Genomic DNA, 19,517 nt, shown 5'->3' with positions numbered 1-19,517 from the left:
ATTTGAATACTGTTTTTAAGTTTTAAGTTTTTTAAATGGTTTTTGTTAGTTTTAGTTTGTTTTATTAATGTTTTTTGTTTATTTTAATTTGTTTTATTAATGGTTTTTGTTAGTTTTAGTTTGTTTTATTAATGTTTTTTGTTTATTTTAATTTGTTTTATTAATGGTTTTTGTTAGTTTTAGTTTGTTTTATTAATGTTTTTTGTTTATTTTAGTTTGTTTTATTAATGGTTTTTGTTAGTTTTAGTTTGTTTTATTAATGGTTTTTGTTAGTTTTAGTTTGCTTTGTTTTTTGTTGTTTTAGTTTGTTTGATTTGTTTGATTATTCATTTTTTTTGTTATTTTAGTTTGGCTTAGTTTGTTGTTAGAGATTTTAGTACGTTTTATTAGTGGTTTTATTAATTTTAGCTAAGTTTTAAATTATTGAAGACGTTTCTGTTTGGTTTTTATGTTTTTAGTTTTAGTAATTTTAGTTTGTCTGTGTTAGCAGAACACGTTCAGCAACAAGCAGAGGACACAGTTTGACAAATATTGCTGCTGTTGGGCAACAATGTACTTTTGAGGCTTTTGTAGTCAAGAATGTAGTTGTTTAGATTGCAACTATGCAGTTTATTTATAAGGATAGTGTCTATTTTAAATATTTATAATTTCGAAGAGACAGCGTATCCGCGCATCCATTAACCTGTCTTTGAGCAAAGACGATAGACTATATTCATCCACAAGATGGCGACAGAGACGCATAATAAACCCTCAAAGAAAACCTTTGTAATTTCAAACTACAGCTGATCAAATCATTATTAAACAGGTAAATGACTTTCTAAGTCGATCTCTCTCTCTCTTCTATGTTGTAGTGCTGTATTTATGCCATATTAGTATTGTGATCTCCTGATTGCCAGAGAAATACTTGGAGATATCTCTGTAGACTGATGGCATTTCATGCTGTTCAGCCTTATAATCTTAAAATCTCAGCAAAATTACCGGTTTGGTCATCATTTTAGACATTACGCTAGAGAATCATTCAAACACTAGCTCTAATGGTAGAAAAAAAGTATTTTTTCTTACAAAAGGTTTTTGAAACTTGTGACAACGCACACCTCCCACCAGTGCTAGCCACATCACACTGCTACTCGTGTGATATTGCTCATATATATATATATATATATATATACACACACATTTCAAGACACTTCTATACAGCTAAAAGTGACATTTAAAGGCTTAACTAGGTTAATTAGGTTAACTAGGCAGGTTAAAGTAATTAGGCAAGTTATTGTATTACGATGGTTTGTTCTGTAGACTATCGCAAATAAATTAGCTTAAAGGGGCTAATAATTTTGACTTTAAAATGGCTTTTAAAAAATTTAAAACTGCTTTTATTCTAGCCGAAATAAAACTAATAAGACTTTCTCCAGAAGAAAAAAATATTATCAGACATACTGTAAAAATGTCCTTGCTCTGTCAAACATCATTTGGGAAATATTTTAAAAAGTAAAAAAAAAAAAAAAAAAAAAAAAAAAAAAAATCAAAGGGGGGCTAATAATTCTGACTTCAACTGTTTGTGTGTGTGTGTATATATGCCAATTTTTTTTTTATTTGGCAAATTAAGAAAATGTGGGTGACATGGTGGCTCAGTCGTTAGCACTGTCGCCTCACAACAAGAAGATCGCTGGTTCAAGTCCCAGCTGGGTCAGTTGTGGAGTTTGCATATGCTCACCATGTTGGCATGGGTTTCCTCCGGTTGCTCCGGTTTCCCCCACAGTCCAAAAACATGCGGTATAGGTGAATTGAATAAACTAAATTGGCCGTCGTGAATAAATGTGTATGGATGTTTCCCAGTACTGGGTTGCAGCTAGAAGGGCATTCGCTGTGTAAAAATATAAGTTGGTGATTCATTCTGTTATGGCGACCCCTGAAGAGAAAAGGGACCAAGCTGAAGGAAAATGAATGAATTAATGAATGTAGACGGCATTTTCAGAGTGTAAATAATGCGTCTACAGTCATGCCAGAAAATATTCCTACCCCTGGCAAATTATGATTTAAAGTTACTTCTATTAAACCAGCTTTCTTTTCTTTCTTTTTTGTTTGTTTTTTTGGACCAGAAATGGCACAGGTTTCTCTGAAAATATAATAACATGATGTACAAGAGGCAGAATCTGCAAGGGAATCATTTTGGGCTTGACTGTACAGTATATGTCAACTTAACCTTTGTACAGTGCAATAAACTTGATAAAAGTAATTAGTCCTAATGATAAAATTAATTAGAATTATTTTTACATTTCTTTCATTTTCTACAAAAAACATAAATCAGAATAAATTCAAAGACCACGCACTGTACACCCCTCATTTATATTACATGCAGGATTCACTAAACATGGGGTTAAAGTAATTGTAGAAATTGTAGGTCCTGGGTACCTTAACTCTGTCCTCGGGTGTGGACCCTAGATCAGGGGGTCTCAATTTTTTTTTCACTTCGGGGCCCACCTCCTTCTCCGAAATTTTTGTGAACTGGTTTTAACTCCAATCATTGTTACCTTTACATTTGCGTGATGGTTTGCTGTATACAGCTGAGCATGTAGTCCTAGTTGACGTGCAGCAGGTTGAAGTGCAGCCACGGTTAAGTCTGTTTTGTACAGTGAGTTCAGAAAATGGGAAATGCTGTTACACCAATCATTTTTATATAAAACATATTTAATAATGAAATCAAATCAATAATCAAGTTAATTTTAAGCTATCTCGCGGCCCACCTGCAGGATCGCTGAGGCCCTCTAGTGGGCCACCGGTTGAGAATCCCTGCCCTAGATGGACAGTATACACAACAGGCATCAAGTACAAAAAGTACATACTGTAAAGTCAAGCCCCAAATCATTATTATAGCACTTTAACTCGTATATGTGATCTAACAAAGGTCAATGGAACATTTTATTAATAAATACTGTTTATTTTTCTTGCAAAAGGGCTGAGGTAAACATCTGTTGAGTATTTTAACAAAACATTTAAAAAACCGAGTGAACACCACACAACCGTTTACCTATACACACTACTCTAAAGGCTTGACGTATACAGTTGAAGTCAAAATTATTAGCCCTCCTGTAAATAATTTTTTTCTTTTCCAAATATTTTCCAAATGGTGTTTAACAGAGCAAGGAATTTTCAAAGTATTTCCTATAATATTTTTTCTTTTGGAGAAAGTCGTATTTGTTTTATTTTGGCTATAATAAAAGCAGTTTTTAATTAACTTTAAACTATTTTAAGGTCAATATTATCAGCCCTCTTAAGCAACATTTTTAAGCTTGTCTACTGAACAAACCATCATTATTCAATGACTTGCGTAATTAAACTAACGTGCCAAGTTAACCTAGTTATGCCTTTTAAATTGCTTCATTTTAAACTGAATACTAGTATCTTGAAAAATAGCTAGTAAAATATGACATATTGCCATCATGACATGACATGAGATAAGGAAATCAGATATTAGAAAGTACTTGTTTAGAAATGTGTTAAAAAAAACGTATTCATATTCAATAAACAGAACTTGGGGAAAAAATAAATAGGGGAGGCTAATAATTCTGACTTCAACTGTAGTTGCAAAGTCAACAATATCTAGAGGTGACCATCAAAATCAAGTCTAACCAACAAAACCGAGTCCATTCGGTCAAACTGTCTGCGCAAACAGTGCATCTAAAGCATGACTTTGATTCCCAGGGGCACTTTCAACCTTATCTGCTTTTGCTCTGTTATCAGCCACAGCGCATTTCAAAGGAATGGAAGCAAAATACCCTTCACTAAATGCCCCCGTCTAATGTGGTTACGCAGTCATTAGAGGCAGAACATTAAGCTGGGGTTCATTGCATTGCTCTGTTATTTCAAGCAGGTTGCTAATTGCTGTATGTTTTGCATATATAAAACGGAAGCAGATGTGCAACAGGTACTGCTGCATGCTTTTGTCAGGCACGTCAGTCTCAAAGCTGGTTTGCATTCTCGAGCATTAGGAGATACTGGCTAGGTTTCAAAATCTAGCAAGCTGCCTGTGTACATAATACTTGGGGTACTAACTGGTTTTGGATCTCAAAAGTGATGGATTTGGAGTGTGCTACATGGATATCAACAAGTGCGTCATACAAATTGCAGTTCTCACGCAAAGCTCAATTGATTTCAGTTGAGTTTGGTACAAACACATTGATATGATAGTGATTAATGCATAAAATACATAATATGCAGAGGAATTTGGTTCAATGCTTTGAGCTGTTTTTTATAGTTGAGCTTTTTTGTTATTAAATGAGTTATAGTTTAAAAAAATATTATTATTAACAACAAATACAGAATTATACAGTAATTTACAAAAATATATGCCAAAGTGCAAATAAAAAAACATTCAGCAATTAAAAATGTTATATTTCTTAAGAATATTACAAGTCTCTGCTTTTTAATTAACAATGTACTCCAAACCTGTGCAGTAGTCCTTAGTCTCTTGAAGGAAGTGAACAAAATTTGGCTTTGATTCAGTCCGTTTTTTATGTAGATGAAACTTTCTCATAATAATGAAAGGTTGTACTAGAAAGGTAAATTTATTTTACATGGATTGGCATAGGGCAACGCAGTGGTGCAGTAGGTAGTGCAGTCGCCTCACAGCAAGAAGTTCGCTGGTTCGAGCCTCGGCTGGGTCAGTTGGCGTTTCTGTGTGGAGTTTGCATGTTCTCCCTGTGTTCGCGTGGGGGTGCTCCGGTTTCCCCCACAGTCCAAAGACATGCGGTACAGGTGAATTGTGTAGGCTAAATTGTCCGTAGTGTATGTGTGTGTGAATAAGTGTGTATGTGCTTCCCAGTGATGAGTTGCAGCTGGAAGGGCATCCGCTGCATAAAACAAATGCTGGATAAGTTGGCGGTTCATTCAACTGTGGCGACCCCAGAATAATAAAGGGACTAAGCCGAAAAGAAAATGAATGAATGAATGAATGTATTGGCATAATAAATGCAAATATCAAAATTTTGTAACTTGAATACAGTATTTGTTTTCCTTCTAAGAGAATTTTCCACATCCACCTAGGAACCCCTTGTGTACATACAATCACAAAACATATGGACAATAGATTTTTTTTGCATGCAACAAAAATCACAGGAATAATCAGTATCCAAATTAAATATATCTAAAACCTCTTTAGCTGGATATATACACTCTAAAAATTTAAATATAACTTCTTTTACTTTTATACACTATATTTCATAAGAACGCCAAGCTTTTGTCCAATTTATATTTCTGAATACATTGGTCCATTTTAAATTATTAAATATGAATGAATTATACTTTCTTGAATAGACTTGGGGTGGCACGATGGCTCAGTGATTAGCACTGTTGCCTCACAGCAAGAAGGTTGGTGGTTCAAGTTGGCATTTTGACAAGTTAGAAATGCCCTGGACCAATTGGCATTTCTGTGTGGAGTTTTGCATGTTCTCCCCGTGTTCACGTGGGTTTCCTGAAGGTGCTCCAGTTTCCCCCCATAGTCCAAAGACATGTGCTACAGGGGAATTGGGTAAACAAAATTGTCCGTATAGTGAATGGGTGTGTATGGGTGTTTCCCAATACTGGGTTGTGGCTGGAAGGGCATCTGCTGAGTAAAAAATAGTTGAATGAAATAGTTGGTTGGTTATTCCACTGTGGTGTGACCCCTCATAAATAAGGGACTAAGCTGACAATGAATGAATGAATGAATGAATAGACTTGTCACTGAGCTTGTTGCATAATGGGATATACACACATACCCTTGTACATTTGTAGGATTTTTATACTGTATATATATATTCCCTTCTCCTAAACCCAAACAATCTACATTTACATGTTCAAGATACTTCATTCTGTTTGATTTATGAGCCATTTCCCTCATGGGCACTAAAAACGCTACGGTTACTAAAGTAACCCTTCGTTCCCCGAGGGGGGGAACGGAAATGCTATGTGGAAACTTCCACTATGGGGATTTCGTCAGAATCCAATCATCTGAAAGAGTATAAAAACGGGCCAATGAAATGCCAATGAGTTGGCAGCGTCAGCGTGCACAGCTGGCGTCAATGACAATCAGTCATGCTATAAAGACGCAGCCAGTGCCATGCTCGACATCCTTTTCTAGCTGAAGAGACTTTCACGCTCAACAGCTAAGGGACAATCGTTGTGGCGAAGGAACATAGCATTTCCGTTCCCCCCCTCGGGGAACGAAGGGTTACTTTAGTAACCGTAGCGTTCCCCTTCGGATGGGGAACTCCAATGCTATGTGGAAACTTCCACTATGGGAAAATCTATGGAAAACGCCACAACGAAAGAACCTTACTGCGTCCCTGGCGAAGGGTGTGCCACGCAGTAGAGCGAGCGCACCTACAACGCCCCGAGACACAGTCTTCCAACGTGTCCCCTGGCCCTCACTTACCTGTTCAGAACAGTTATGTTTTTCGGGGAGTCGCAATAACCCAGTAAAATAGGTTTTGATACGACAGTACGTTGGGAAAGCGTTCAGTCCCGATAGGGAGGACGCTGCGGAGCTCACCTGTTACCCAGAGGGGAGACCTGGTGACAACCTATGGACTAGCCCAGAGATGGGGAGTCCTTGCATAAGGATGGTTAGCGGGGAGGGAAGACACGAGCCTGCCCTAGAAGGGGGGACTATACCGTGGCTGAGTGAACATATGGGATCGCCAGCGGGGATCACACATAGCAGGCACCTATACCCAGAACGCGGGCTGACCAGCGGGCATGCCGACAACGTAACGGGCCAACACCTGACTCCTCCGCTGAGTCAGGTGCTGGGGGCCTCGGAGGAACTCTGCAGGGTTCGCCAAAGAAATGGGGAACTAAACTGACAAAGCTGAAAAAGCGCACGTATCTCCGGGTTAGGGAGAGTGGCGCAGCAAGCGTGTTTCGACACCTCAACCGAATCGTTTCCTCAATCACCAAGGGTTGCCTAATACCCTTGAGGAAACCGGCTCCACTTGCAGATTGTAAAATTGCAAATGTATTGGGTGTCACCCAACCCGTAGCTCTACAAATGTCTGTCAGAGAGGCGCCGCGTGCTAACGCACAGGAGGATGCGATGCTCCGTAGTGGAGTGCGCTCTCACCCCCGGGGGACACGGCTCACCCTGGCCCAAAGGCGAGGGAGATGGCATCCACTATCCAGTGGGCCAACCTCTGTTTAGATACGGCACTTCCCATCTGCCGACCACTGTAATGGACAAAGAGCTGGTCAGAGGATCTAAGGCTCTGAGTGTGGTCCCCATATATTCGCAAGCGCGAATCAGGACACAACAATGAAAGGGCTGGGTCTGCCTCCTCCGCGGGCAGCGCTTGCAGGCTCACTACCTGATTGTTAACGGCGTGGTAGGAACCTTGGGCACATAGCCGGGCCGGGGTCTCAGGACAACGTGAGAGTAGGCCGGCCCGAATTCTAGGCACGAGTCACTGACCGAAAATGCCTCCAGGTACCTAACCCTCTTAACCGATGCCAACACGACCAGCAGAGCTGTCTTCAAGGACAGAAATCTCAAGGATACCGAGTCGAGTGGTTCGAAGGGATCCCCACGTAGGCTCGTAGCACTACCGCGAGATCTCAAGAGGGTATGAGAGGGGGGCGGGGTGGAAACATCCGCCTAGCACCTCTGAGGAACTGGATGATGAGGTTATGCCTCCCCACGGTGCCGCCATCCACGCATCATGATGAGCGGAGATGGCGGCCACGTAAACCCTCAGTGTGGAGCGCGACAGCCTTCGCTCCACCTGTCCTGAAGGAAAGAAAGCACAACACTGATCTGGCAAGATCGGGGGTCTTCTCGGCGAGAAGCGCACCACTCAGTGAATAGACTCCACTCCAGGGCGTAGGCATGCCTCGTAGAGGGTGCACTAGCCTGAGTGATGGTATTAACCACCGCCACCGGTAGGTTACCTAAGTCTTCCTCGTCGCGTCTTATGGACCCCACGTGGAGGTTCCACAGAACTAAGCGAGGGTGCCAGATGGTGCCCTGTCCCTGAGAGAGTAGGTCCTCTCTCAAAGGGACTCGCCAGGGGGGGCGTCGCGAGGAGGGAGAGTTCTGATATCCAGGTCCGGTTGGGCCAGGGGCGCAACTAGCAAGACCTGCCCCTCGTCCTCCCTGACCTTGCACAGAAACTGCGCGAGTAGGCTCACTGGGGGGAGTGCATACTTACGCATGACTCGGGGTGGAGTCGCCATTCTCCCGGGGAAGGAGCTGCCGTGAGAGCCTGTTGGCCGCACGGTTGAGCCCATCCGGGGTGTGAATAGCAAGCAGCGACTTCAGCCGCGTATGACTCCAGAGGAGCAGACGGCGAGCGAGCTGAGACATGCAGCGGGAGCGTATACCCCCATCCGGATGGAACACGCTACCGCGGCCGTGCTGTCCGTCCTGACCAGCACGTGTTGCTCCCTCAGCACCGGTAAAAAGCGGCGCAGAGCGAGAAACACTGCCAACAGCTCTAGGCAGTTGATATGCCAATGCAGCTGGGTTCCCCTCCACAGGTCCGCAGCAGCATGCCCGCTACACACGGCCCCCCACCCCATACTGGAGGCATCTGCCGAAACGACAGCCTGCCTGGACGCCTGACCTAGGGGCACACTGGCCCGTAGGAAGAAGGGGTCCTTTCCAGGGGGTGCGGGTGCGGTGACACAGCGCAGTGACAGTCACTCAGTGTGTGCCCGCGTGCCATGCGCGTCTGGGGACCCGATCGTGAAGCCAATGCTGTAGTGGTCTCATATGGAGCAATCCGAGCGGCGTGGCCGCGGCTACGGATGCCATATGCCCCAGGAGCCTCTGAAATAATTTCAGGGGGACCACTTTTTTTCCTGTCAAACTCTCTCAGACAGTTCAGCATTACCTCGGCGCGCTCTCGTGAGAGGCGCGCCTCCATAGTGATCGAGTCCAGCTCCAACCAGAGAAAGGAGATGCTCTGCACGGAGGCGAGCTTGCTCTTTTCTCGGTTGACCTGAAACCCCAACGGGCGGAGGTGCCGGAGCACCTTGTCTCTGTGCATAATCAATTGCTCCCGAGAGTGGGCTAAAAATCAACCAGTCATCGAAATAATTGAGCGTGCGGATGCCGGCGAGCCGAAGGGGCGCGAGGGCACCCTCCGCGAGCTTGGTGAAAACTCGCGGAGACAGAGAGAGCCCGAAGGGGAGGACCTTGTATTGCCACGCTCGACCTTCAAACGCAAACCGCAGAAACTGCCGGTGGCGTGGAAGTGTGGAGATATGAAAATACGCGTCCTTCAGATCTATTGCTGCAAACCAATCCTGAGGACGAACGCATTGCGTGATGCGCATCTGCGTAAGCATTTCGGAGCGCAGCCAGTGAAGGCAGCGGTTCAAAATGTGCAGATATAGGATTGGCCGTAGCCCACCGCTTTTTTTTTTTTTTTTTTTTTTTTTTTTTTTGGGGGGGGCACGATGAAGTGCAGGCTGTAAAACCCGCGCTCCATCTCGGCTGGAGGGCCGGCTCGATTGCATCCTTCGCCAGGAGGACAGCAATCTTCTCTCGCAAGACAGGGGCGGACGCAGGACTGACCCTGGTTGCCCGTGAACCTGGGAGGCCGTTTAGCGAACTGAATCGCATAGCCGAGTCTGGTCGTATGGATGAGCCATTGCGATGGGCTGGCCCGCGCTAACCAGGCAGGCAGAGCCCCCGCAAATGGTCCCACCCGCACGATCGCTGACGTGCCAGCGGCGGGGCAGCGTGGAGTGAGTGGGCTCATCCGGGGAGCGCTGGGGTCCCACAGGAGAGCAGGAGAGGAGATGTTCTCGTCTCGCACTCAAACTCCAGGAGAGGGGCTGGGAGTGGAGAGAAAGGAGACCGTTCTCTCGTGCTCCATGAGCCATTGGCGAAATGCACCGATCCTGCGAGCTGGAAGGCATAGCGTCCCAGACTGGCAGTGTTCGGGCTGTCACATCCGGAGGAGGGGAAAAGTGCTCTTTCACTGAGGATTTTGATGGCGTTTTTTTTTTTTTTTTTTTTTACGCCTTTAAATAACGTGCCCCGCCCTCCAGCGGGGAAAGAGCAAATTCCCTCCTCCCCAGATGGCCCGCCTCAGGGACGCTTCGCGGTCCGTTTTACCGAACTTAGCGGCGCCCTGGGCGGGGGACGCTGGTTGCCTGCGCGATGCTCGGCGCAGCCGCGTGGCCGGAGGCGCAGGCGGGGCGGCGAAGCAAAGCTGCGGGCGGGCGTCCTCGGCGAAAAAGCAGCGGATGTGGATGGCTCGGCGGGGGGGAGCGGTCATACAATCCCGCCGATAGAGACCTCGCCCATCGCCTCCGACTGCTCTTTCACCGGCGTGAATTCCTGGGCGAATTCACTGCCAGTGTCGCCGAACAGGCCAGCCTGGGAAATGGGTGAGTTAAGAAAGCGAACTTTGTCAACGTCACACACATCACCAGGTTTAGCCTGAGGTGGCATTCCTGGTTCACGGATGTGATCATCGTCCTTCCCAGGGCACACACAGCCGACTTTTTTTTTTTTTTTTTTTTTGTAAGAGCATAGTCGGTTGCGGTGCGGAGCGCATGCTCAGTCCTGGGTCAGAACCATCCTCGCGCAGCCGGGCCAGCGCCTGCGCTTGGTAGCGCTGGTAGGTGGCCATAGCGTGCATGGTGAGGGGGAAGGCGCACGCAGCACACTGCGTGAGCCTACTGTGCCCAACCAGGAAGAAGGGGATGGGGAGGCTTAGAAGGTCTCGCCTTCATCCTCCACATCACACCCCTCTAATCGGTCCGGCCGCGGAGCTGGGGGATAAACCATCTCCAGAGCCACGGCCGAAGCAGCCTGGGGAAGCACAGCCGCAAAGTCTGCTTCTGGATTCGACGCCGCGCTCAAAGTCCCGGAGGGAGCGAGCGGGTTCGAATCCTCGTCAGACCTTGACAGCCCAACCTCCAAGGATGGTGAGGATGGAAGCGCACGCAGATCGGGCAGAAAAAAGTGCCCTCAGGACAGCGTGAGTTTACTGTGCACTTCCGGGAAGAAGGGGACGGGAGGCTTTGAAGGTCTTGCCTCCTTATATCCTCCACATACACCCATCTAGTCGGCCCGGCCGCGGGGCTGGGGGATAAACCATCACCAGACCCACGGCCGAAGCAGCCCGAGAAAGCACGGCCATCATGTCTGCTTTTTAGATGCTAACGCCGCGCTCTCCACCCCGGAGGGAGGGAGCGAGCGGGCTCGCATCCTCATCAGACAATGACAGCCCATCCTCCGATGCAGCGATGGACATCTGACCCCCGGTGTCATCAGGTGAGAGAGCGACCATCCAAGGACGGAGCGCTTCTCTTCACCTGAAGCTTGGATGGAGCGCGTGGAGGAGCGAGAGGTCCACGGCCCGGGGGCGGCGGATTTACTCTCACTGAAACCCTCAGATCTGCCCGAGTGCCAACCGCAGTGCGGGGGACAACTGGGGTGGGTGGCTCTTTTGCAAGAGCGAGCCGCGATCTTAACTGCGCAACAGACATGACATCAGTGATGGCATGCACTGCCCGCGAGCACTGCATTAACATGCTGGACCCCCAGACATGAAACGCTGTGCTCGTGCCCATCATCCGGGGATAGGAAACCACCGCATCCAGAAACGCACGGTCGGAGTGACGTCTTGAAAAAGACGCGCTGCACGACCGTGTTGCTCTTTTAGGAAAGCTTTTTTCCTATACAAACCGCTCTTGGAGGACCGGACCCAAAGGACGCCAGGCAAGGGAGAAATACCCAGCTCGACCATCTGCCACTGCGTATACGCGCTCTGGACCGGGAGAAGCTGCTTCTCGATCTCTCTCTGTAGACACAGGTTGGAGATACCCTCAAAGACTCTCTCAGAAGCTTCGTGAAAGGCTCTGAAAGCGAAAGGATGTCGAGCATGGCACTGGCTGCGTCTTTATAGCATGACTGATTGTCATTGACGCCAGCTGTGCACGCTGACGCTGCCAACTCATTGGCATTTCATTGGCCCGTTTTTATACTCTTTCAGATGATTGGATTCTGACGAAATCCCCATAGTGGAAGTTTCCACATAGCATTGGAGTTCCCCATCCGAAGGGGAACATTTCCCCACAAGGTCAACATTTTGGGGACATTATCCCCACAATGTTAGGAATTTAAGATTTACTGTACACACACATGTCGCCTCACAGCAAGAAGGTCGCTGGTTCGAGCCTCAGTTGGGTCAGTTGGCGTTTCTGTGTGGAGTTTGCATGTTCTCCATGCATTCGTGTGAGTTTCCTCCGGGTGCTTCGGTTTCCTCCACAATCCAAAAACATGCGGTACAGGTGAATTGGGTGGGCTAAATTGTCTGTAGTGTATGAGTGTGTATGGATGTTTCCCAGAGGTGGGTTGCAGCTGGAAGGGCATCCGCTGTGTTTAATAATGGGACTAAGCCAAAAAGAAAATGAATGAATGTATATAGACACACAAACAAATATACATTTTGCTTTCAATTTAATTCACTTACATTTTAATTTTAGCTTGTTTGGGAATTTGGTTAAATTTGCTCTTCAGTGTTTGGACTTTCAGCAGTGAAAATTAAACCACACTGAACTGAACTAACCTGAACTTCAACTCTGAAAATTTGACTGACACAGTTTCAGTTCACTAGAACTTCTATGTTAAGCTGCTTTGACACAATCTACATTGTAAAAGGGCTATAGAAATAAAGATGAGTTGAAAAAATTGAACTAATTCATGATGCCCGTAAGTACAAAAGGAGCCACTGTTTTTAGTTGATCTAATAAGTGATAAAGGCTCTGTTGATTAGCATTACGGTACCTTTATAAATATACATCATTCCTATGAATCATGCAATCATATGTTTAAGCGCTTCACATTTCATCAGCCAAACATTTCTATCTTCATACCATTCAGCTGCAGCAATGATTGGATTCATTTGTCCATGTAAGGGTTTTTCTACAAGTTTGTAAGATTTATGCACTATTTGGTAGTTTTACTATGAGTGTTGCTTGTAGATATCTGGTACAGAGTACATTACCTGCAAAAGTCTTGTGGTCAATCCCAGATGTAAAAGCAACAGATAATAACTTGACTTCTAGTTGATCATTTGGAAAAGTGGCAGAAGGTCGATTTTACTGATGAATCATCTGTTGAACTGCATCACAATCATCACAAATACTGCAGAAGACCTATAGGAACCCGCATGGACCCAAGATTCTCACAGAAATCAGTCATGTTTGGTGAAGTAAAAATAATGATTTGGGGTTACATTCATTATGGGGCATGCGAGAGATCTGCAGAGTGGATGGCAACATCAACAGCCTGAGGTATCAAGACATTTCATCACCTTGGAATTATAAGGTTCTATCTGTGTTCTGAATGATTTTGAGACATTGAGCTTCAAAGTTTTCGCATTCCATAGGAAACAATATGTGTGTAACATTTGTTGTTGTTTTTTTTTATAAGTCTTAAAATGTGAACAACATATAAAAAACATCCTATAATGTAAATAAGATGTCATTTAATAAGATTATGTCAATAACTCAGTTTTGAAAAAAATGTCAGATAGAACCTTATAATTCTAAGGTGACGATTTGTGCTGCCCATTACATTACAAACCACAGGAGAGGGCAAATTCTTCAGCAGGATAGGGCTCCTTCTCATACTTCAGCCTCCACATCAAAGATCCTGAAAGCAACGAAGGTCAAGATGCTCCACGATTGGCCAGCCCAGTCCCCAGACATGAACATTATTGAGCATGTCTGGGGTAAAATGAAGGAGGAGGCATTGAAGATAAATCCAAAGCTTAAAGAACTCTGGGAGTCCTGCAAGAACGCTTTCTTTGCCATTCCAAATGACTTTATTAATATCAAAATTATTTGAATCATTGCAGAGATGTATGGATGCAGTCCTCCAAGCTCATGGGAGTCATACACAGTATTAATTCTTTTTCCACTACACCATGACTATATATTCTATTCTGTACATTATTTCTGTTACGTGACAATTTTTGTTCAAGCAAAGTCAGACCTTACTGTCGTAATTAAATAATTAAAAATCAAGACATTATCATATTTTATTTTGGTAAAATAAGCGTAATCTAGAGACCTTTGTCTTTTATATAAGCCACTTCTGATACCAAACGATCAACTAGAAGTCAAGTTATTATTTGCTGTTCCTAAAACTTGGATGGGCGACAAGACTTTTGTCAGCAATATGCAATATTATCATATGTGTGTATATTGTTCATCTTTAAATATCATAATTACAGCCAATACCAGTGCACTGGGATACCTTTAATTAACACAATAACTATCACTTTCCATTTATCACACTTATTTGCAATACCAGTATATTGCACACTTTATTTTACATTTCTGTTTTATTTCAGTAAGCGAAATATGTTTTTGAAAACAGCGGTTGTTGTCAATTGACTTTTAGTGACTTTAGAAGTTTTGGCTTTTCAATTATCCTGGGATGCATTTTGTGTGTGATTCTTCTTCTGTTGTTCTTTTGCTTGGTTTGTTTTGTACCCCTGATGTTCCCCTTGAGGTTCCTCTCCTTTGCTGACGGTATCATCTTGCATGGGAATTCAAACTTGCAGGCATGGCTCTGGAAAGGAGGCTTTTCCGACTATTTGTTTGCAATGACAAACAACACATCCTGCACCTAACATCCCATTGGTCAGTTTAGTTGACATCTGCAGTCCATCACATAGACCACTTTGATGCATTGACATTTATGAGGAGCGAACGCAACGCCTGAATCAGCCATCGATCAACATTTATTTTCATTTTCCTACAGAAACAGTGCTGATAAAATAGCTAGTGAAACCTCGCTGACTAAGCTAGTTTAAGGACTAGTGCCATAGTAGAAAGTCTAGATGTATGCATATGAGTTTAAAAATGTATTTATTTCATTGGAAAAGGGTTAATTGTAATATGAAAAATAGCTATTGTGTGAAATTCTTATTCAGTCTTCAAAATTATGCCAAAGAGCTATTCCTTATTGTAGAATTATATTATATTATATTACGTTACGTTATGCTACACTATGCTACGTGACGTTATGTTATGTCCAGTGCTAGACATTAACTATTTTGATTACCAGCCACTGTGGCTGGTAGTTTTCCAATGTTATTAGCCACCCGCCATTTTTACTAGCCACAATTTTGTTGTTGGGAAAATATATTTTAAATGCATGAATTTGAATTTGGCATGCTAAAAATCACCAATTTTTTAATTTTGTGTTATGTCCACATGCCTCCTAGTTAATTTAACTTTTTGTTTTGATTCACATGACTTTTTTAGGGTTCAACACTGAGGATTTACCAATTTTTTTCTTTGGCCACACCAAACTAATTATTTCCTTGCCACAAATTTTAAATAATGTGTTAAAACAAGCTAAATATAGCTATAAATACACTTTTTATTCATCAAAAATGTTCTTAAAAAACAATTGACAAAAATTCTTCTCATGTATCTAAAACTTTACACAGTAGTTCGTCCAGGCTAAAGGAGAGTCATCTCATATTAAAGCAATATTATTGTAAAGGATGATAATTAAACCATATTAACAAAAATAACTGCAAGCAAAAGAAAGCAGATGAAAAACATTCTGGGTGCGATAGTGAACGATGATCACATGCACATGGTAAACGTTAGGCCCAGTAATAATCTGTTCAAAGAATTGTAAAAGAGAAAGCGGCAACAGCTGCTGCAGACATAACATCTGGAGCTCTTGAAAGCAGCAGGACTGTGGCTGCACGAGCAACCCCTTTTTTCTAATCTATTTCAAAGAGAAATGATCACAACAGTTACGTTTCCAGGCACAGTTGTTTTGCACAGCGAAACGGGAGATTTTAAGCACTCGCACGCATCGCATCACCTGTGCCTCGGTCACAACATCAGTGATCATCCTCTCATTCTGTATTCACCTGTTTTCTTTTACTCACGTGAATCAATCGTGCTGCTTTTCGATTTTAAGATCACATTTGCACACATATTGACAAACTGTCTTAAACTAATCTGCTAATCTTTAGGTACGAGGTAGCTCTGGCAATTTTTAAAAATAATTTTCAACCAGCCAAAGTGTCTAGTGGGGGTATCTGTCTAACCCCCCTCAGCTGAAATCTACCCACATTTTATGGGTTGGCTGGCATTAATGTCAAGCCCTGGTTATGTTTATTATATTATATTATATTATATTATATTATATTATATTATATTATATTATATTATATTATATTATATTATATTATATTATATTATATTTTAAGTTATATATTATGTTACATTACGTTGTTACGTTATGTTACATTATGTTCATTATATTATGTTATACATTGTTACGTTAAGTTCATTATATTATATTACATTACGTTGTTATGTTACATTACATTGTTACGTTCATTATAGTATATTATGTTATGTATATTATATGGTGTTATGTTACATTATGTCATGTTACATTGTTGTTACATTATGTTAAGTAAATACTATACGTTACGTTATGTTATGCTACGCTATGTTATGCTACGCTATGTTCATTATATTATATTATACATTGTTACGTTATGTTAAGTTAATTATATTATTTTATACATTGTTACGTTATTTTGAGTTCGTTATATTATGTTATATTACATTGCATTGCGTTGTTACGTTACATCATCTTATGTTATGTTATGTTATGTTACGTTCGTTATGTTATATTGTACATCACGTTATGTTAAGTTCATTACATTATATTATATTACATTACGTTGCATTGTTGTGTTACGTTACATTATGTTATGTTATATTACGTTCTTACGTTATGTTAAGTTCATATTATATTATACATTGTTACATTATTTTAAGTTCATTATATTATGTTATATTATGTTGCGTTATGTTACGTTGCATTGTTATGTTATGTTTATTATATTATATTATGTTACGTATATTATATAATACGTTATGTTATGCTTAGCTGTTTATTATATTATATTATATTATATTATATTATATTATATTATATTATATTATATTATATTATATTATATTATATTATATTATATTATATTATATTACATTACTTTGTGTTTTGTTATGTTACGTTACATTATATTATATTATATTATATTATATTATATTATATTATATTATATTATATTATATTATATTTTTAAAAATTAAATAATATTTAAATTTGTTTCCAAAAAAAAAATTATCAGCTAATTTAATAAATAATATCAAAATAAAACAAAGTTAAAAATGAATAATTGCATCTGTAAAGATAGATTTGCAGTGTTTTTTTTTTTTTTTCTTTTTTTTTTTATTTTTTTTTTAATATTGCTTAATAAATTTGAGTCTGAAGAGTGTTTTGGGAAGCGTGAAGGGAGCTGTCTGGGGAACGATGACTAAATTCGTAAGGTAGATTAAACACTACCTATCAGATTGCATTTTTTGCAGATACTAACATATTGTCAGGGGAACACAGTGGAGTATTGTACATATTTCAGAGCTGACAGCAAGCTGTTCAAAGTTCATAACAAAGCACTGAGGATGTAAATTGAATTAACCCCTTACATTTGACAATAGTTTTCCCAGTTAGGTAGTGGAACAGGATAGTTATGCCATATTAAAAAAATGATATAGACTAACATTTACCCTGTATAGTGGGATTGTACGACTGTACAGCCTGCACCACATGTCTTTGAATGCAGAAGATCATGAATTTGGTTATGAAGTGTGCTTACAACAAACACATTTGTTTGTAACACAAAACAGCTGTCCGTCTGCTTGAGAGCAGGCACAGATGTTACATAAAAATGTGCTGAGCAATATTTAAAATGTATCACAGGTACAGCATAGCAAAAATCAGTCAGTTCAATTACTGCTTTTATTTAGTAAGCATATAATAAATTGGTTACCATAAAGACATTAATGAAGTTAGAGACATTGTTTTAAATGCTGCTCTTTTAAAATTTCCTTTAATTACAAGCTTAGATTTTTACTCTTATAAATAATGCACACTTATTGCCTTAAACCTCCATTAATCGGCCTAATAAGCTTCTGCTTTTACTTGTCAAATAAACAATGTGTTTTACTGTGGGGATTATACAGTGTGTGTTGAGATCCTTTGAATTATGTTTTGGAGATGGCAATAATTTTGTCAAAGAAGATTTACACTCACTGGCTACTTTATTAGGTACACCTTACTATTACCGAGTTGGACCTTCTTTTGCCTTTAGAACTGCCCTAATCCTTCATGCCATAGATTCAACGAGGTACTGGAAATATTTATCAAAGATTTTGGTCCATATTGACATGACAGCATCACGCAGTTGCTGCAGATTTGTCGGCTGCACATCCATGAAGCAAATCTCCCATTTCACCACATCCCAAAGGTGCTCTGTTGGATTGAGATCTGGTGACTGTGGAGGCTTTTTAAGTACAGTGAACTCATTGTCATGTTCAATAAACCAGTCTGGGATGATTCCCGGTTTACTCAGGTAGGCTCTGGCGTTGACACGATGCTCAACTGGTACTAATGGGCCCAAAGTGTGCCAAGAAAATATCCCCACATCATTACACCACTACACTTTACACTATTACACCAGCCTGACCCTACCATCAGAATGTCACAGCAGAAATCAAGACTCATCAGACCAGGAAGCATGTTTCCTATCTTCTATTGTCCTATTTTGGTGAGTCTGTGTGAACTGTAGCCTCAGTTTCCTGTTCTTAGCTGACAGAAGTGGCACTCAGTGTGGTCTTCTGCTGCTGTAGCCCATCTGCCTCAAGGTTCAATGTCTTCGGAGATACTCTTCTGCAGACCTGCAGAGTGGTTATTTGAGTTACTGTTGCCTTTCTTTCAGCTCGAACCAGTCTGGCCATTCTCCTCTGACCTCTGGCATCAACAAAGCAATTGCGCTCACAGAACTGCCACTCACTGGATATTTTCTCTTTTTCTGACCATTCTCTGAAAACCCTAGAGATGGTTGTGCAAGAAAATCCCAGTAGATCAGCAGTTTCTGAAATACTCAGACCAGCCCGTTTGGTACCAACAACCATGCCATGTTCAAAGTCACTTAAATCACCTTTCTACACCATTCTGATGCTCGGTTTGAACTACAGCAGATTGTCTTGACCATGTCTACATGCCTAAATGCACTGAGTTGCTGCCATGTGATTGGCTGATTAGAAATTTATGTTAACAAGCAGTTGGACAGCTGTACTTAATGAAGTGCCCAGTGAGTGTACATGCTAATTTGAATGAGGTTTGAATATTAGATCTGGGTTTTGAAAACACACAATATACGGTTTCTATACATTTTGTCAGTAAAGCTGGTTCTAGTAAACTTCCTGCATGTGTGTTCAGATGGAGCAGTGTTTACATTTACTACACAGAGTCAAAGTGCAGTGATAAGCTAAGCAAAAATTGGTTTCAAAATCAATTTATTCAAACATGAGCATTGCTTCTAACCTACGGCTATGTGTAGTAAATGCTGCATGAGAAATTACCACATATAATAACATGCTTGGTTCAGTGGTTAGCACTGTCACCTCAC

The 19,517-nt window shown here is 41.7% G+C and overlaps 1 protein-coding gene across 2 annotated transcripts in view; it reads left to right on the top strand.

Annotated features, from left to right (window-relative positions):
• The window catches only part of pde1a (phosphodiesterase 1A, calmodulin-dependent), a 145,838-nt gene that overhangs the window by 54,691 nt on the left and 71,630 nt on the right, over nt 1–19,517 (top strand). The gene's annotated exons all lie outside the window — the stretch shown is intronic.

This window comes from Danio aesculapii, chromosome 9, assembly GCF_903798145.1.
Source record: "Danio aesculapii chromosome 9, fDanAes4.1, whole genome shotgun sequence".
Lineage (NCBI taxonomy): Eukaryota > Metazoa > Chordata > Actinopteri > Cypriniformes > Danionidae > Danio > Danio aesculapii.
The sequence above is the reverse complement of the archived record's forward strand: the minus strand, read 5'-3'. Positions and strand labels throughout refer to the sequence as shown.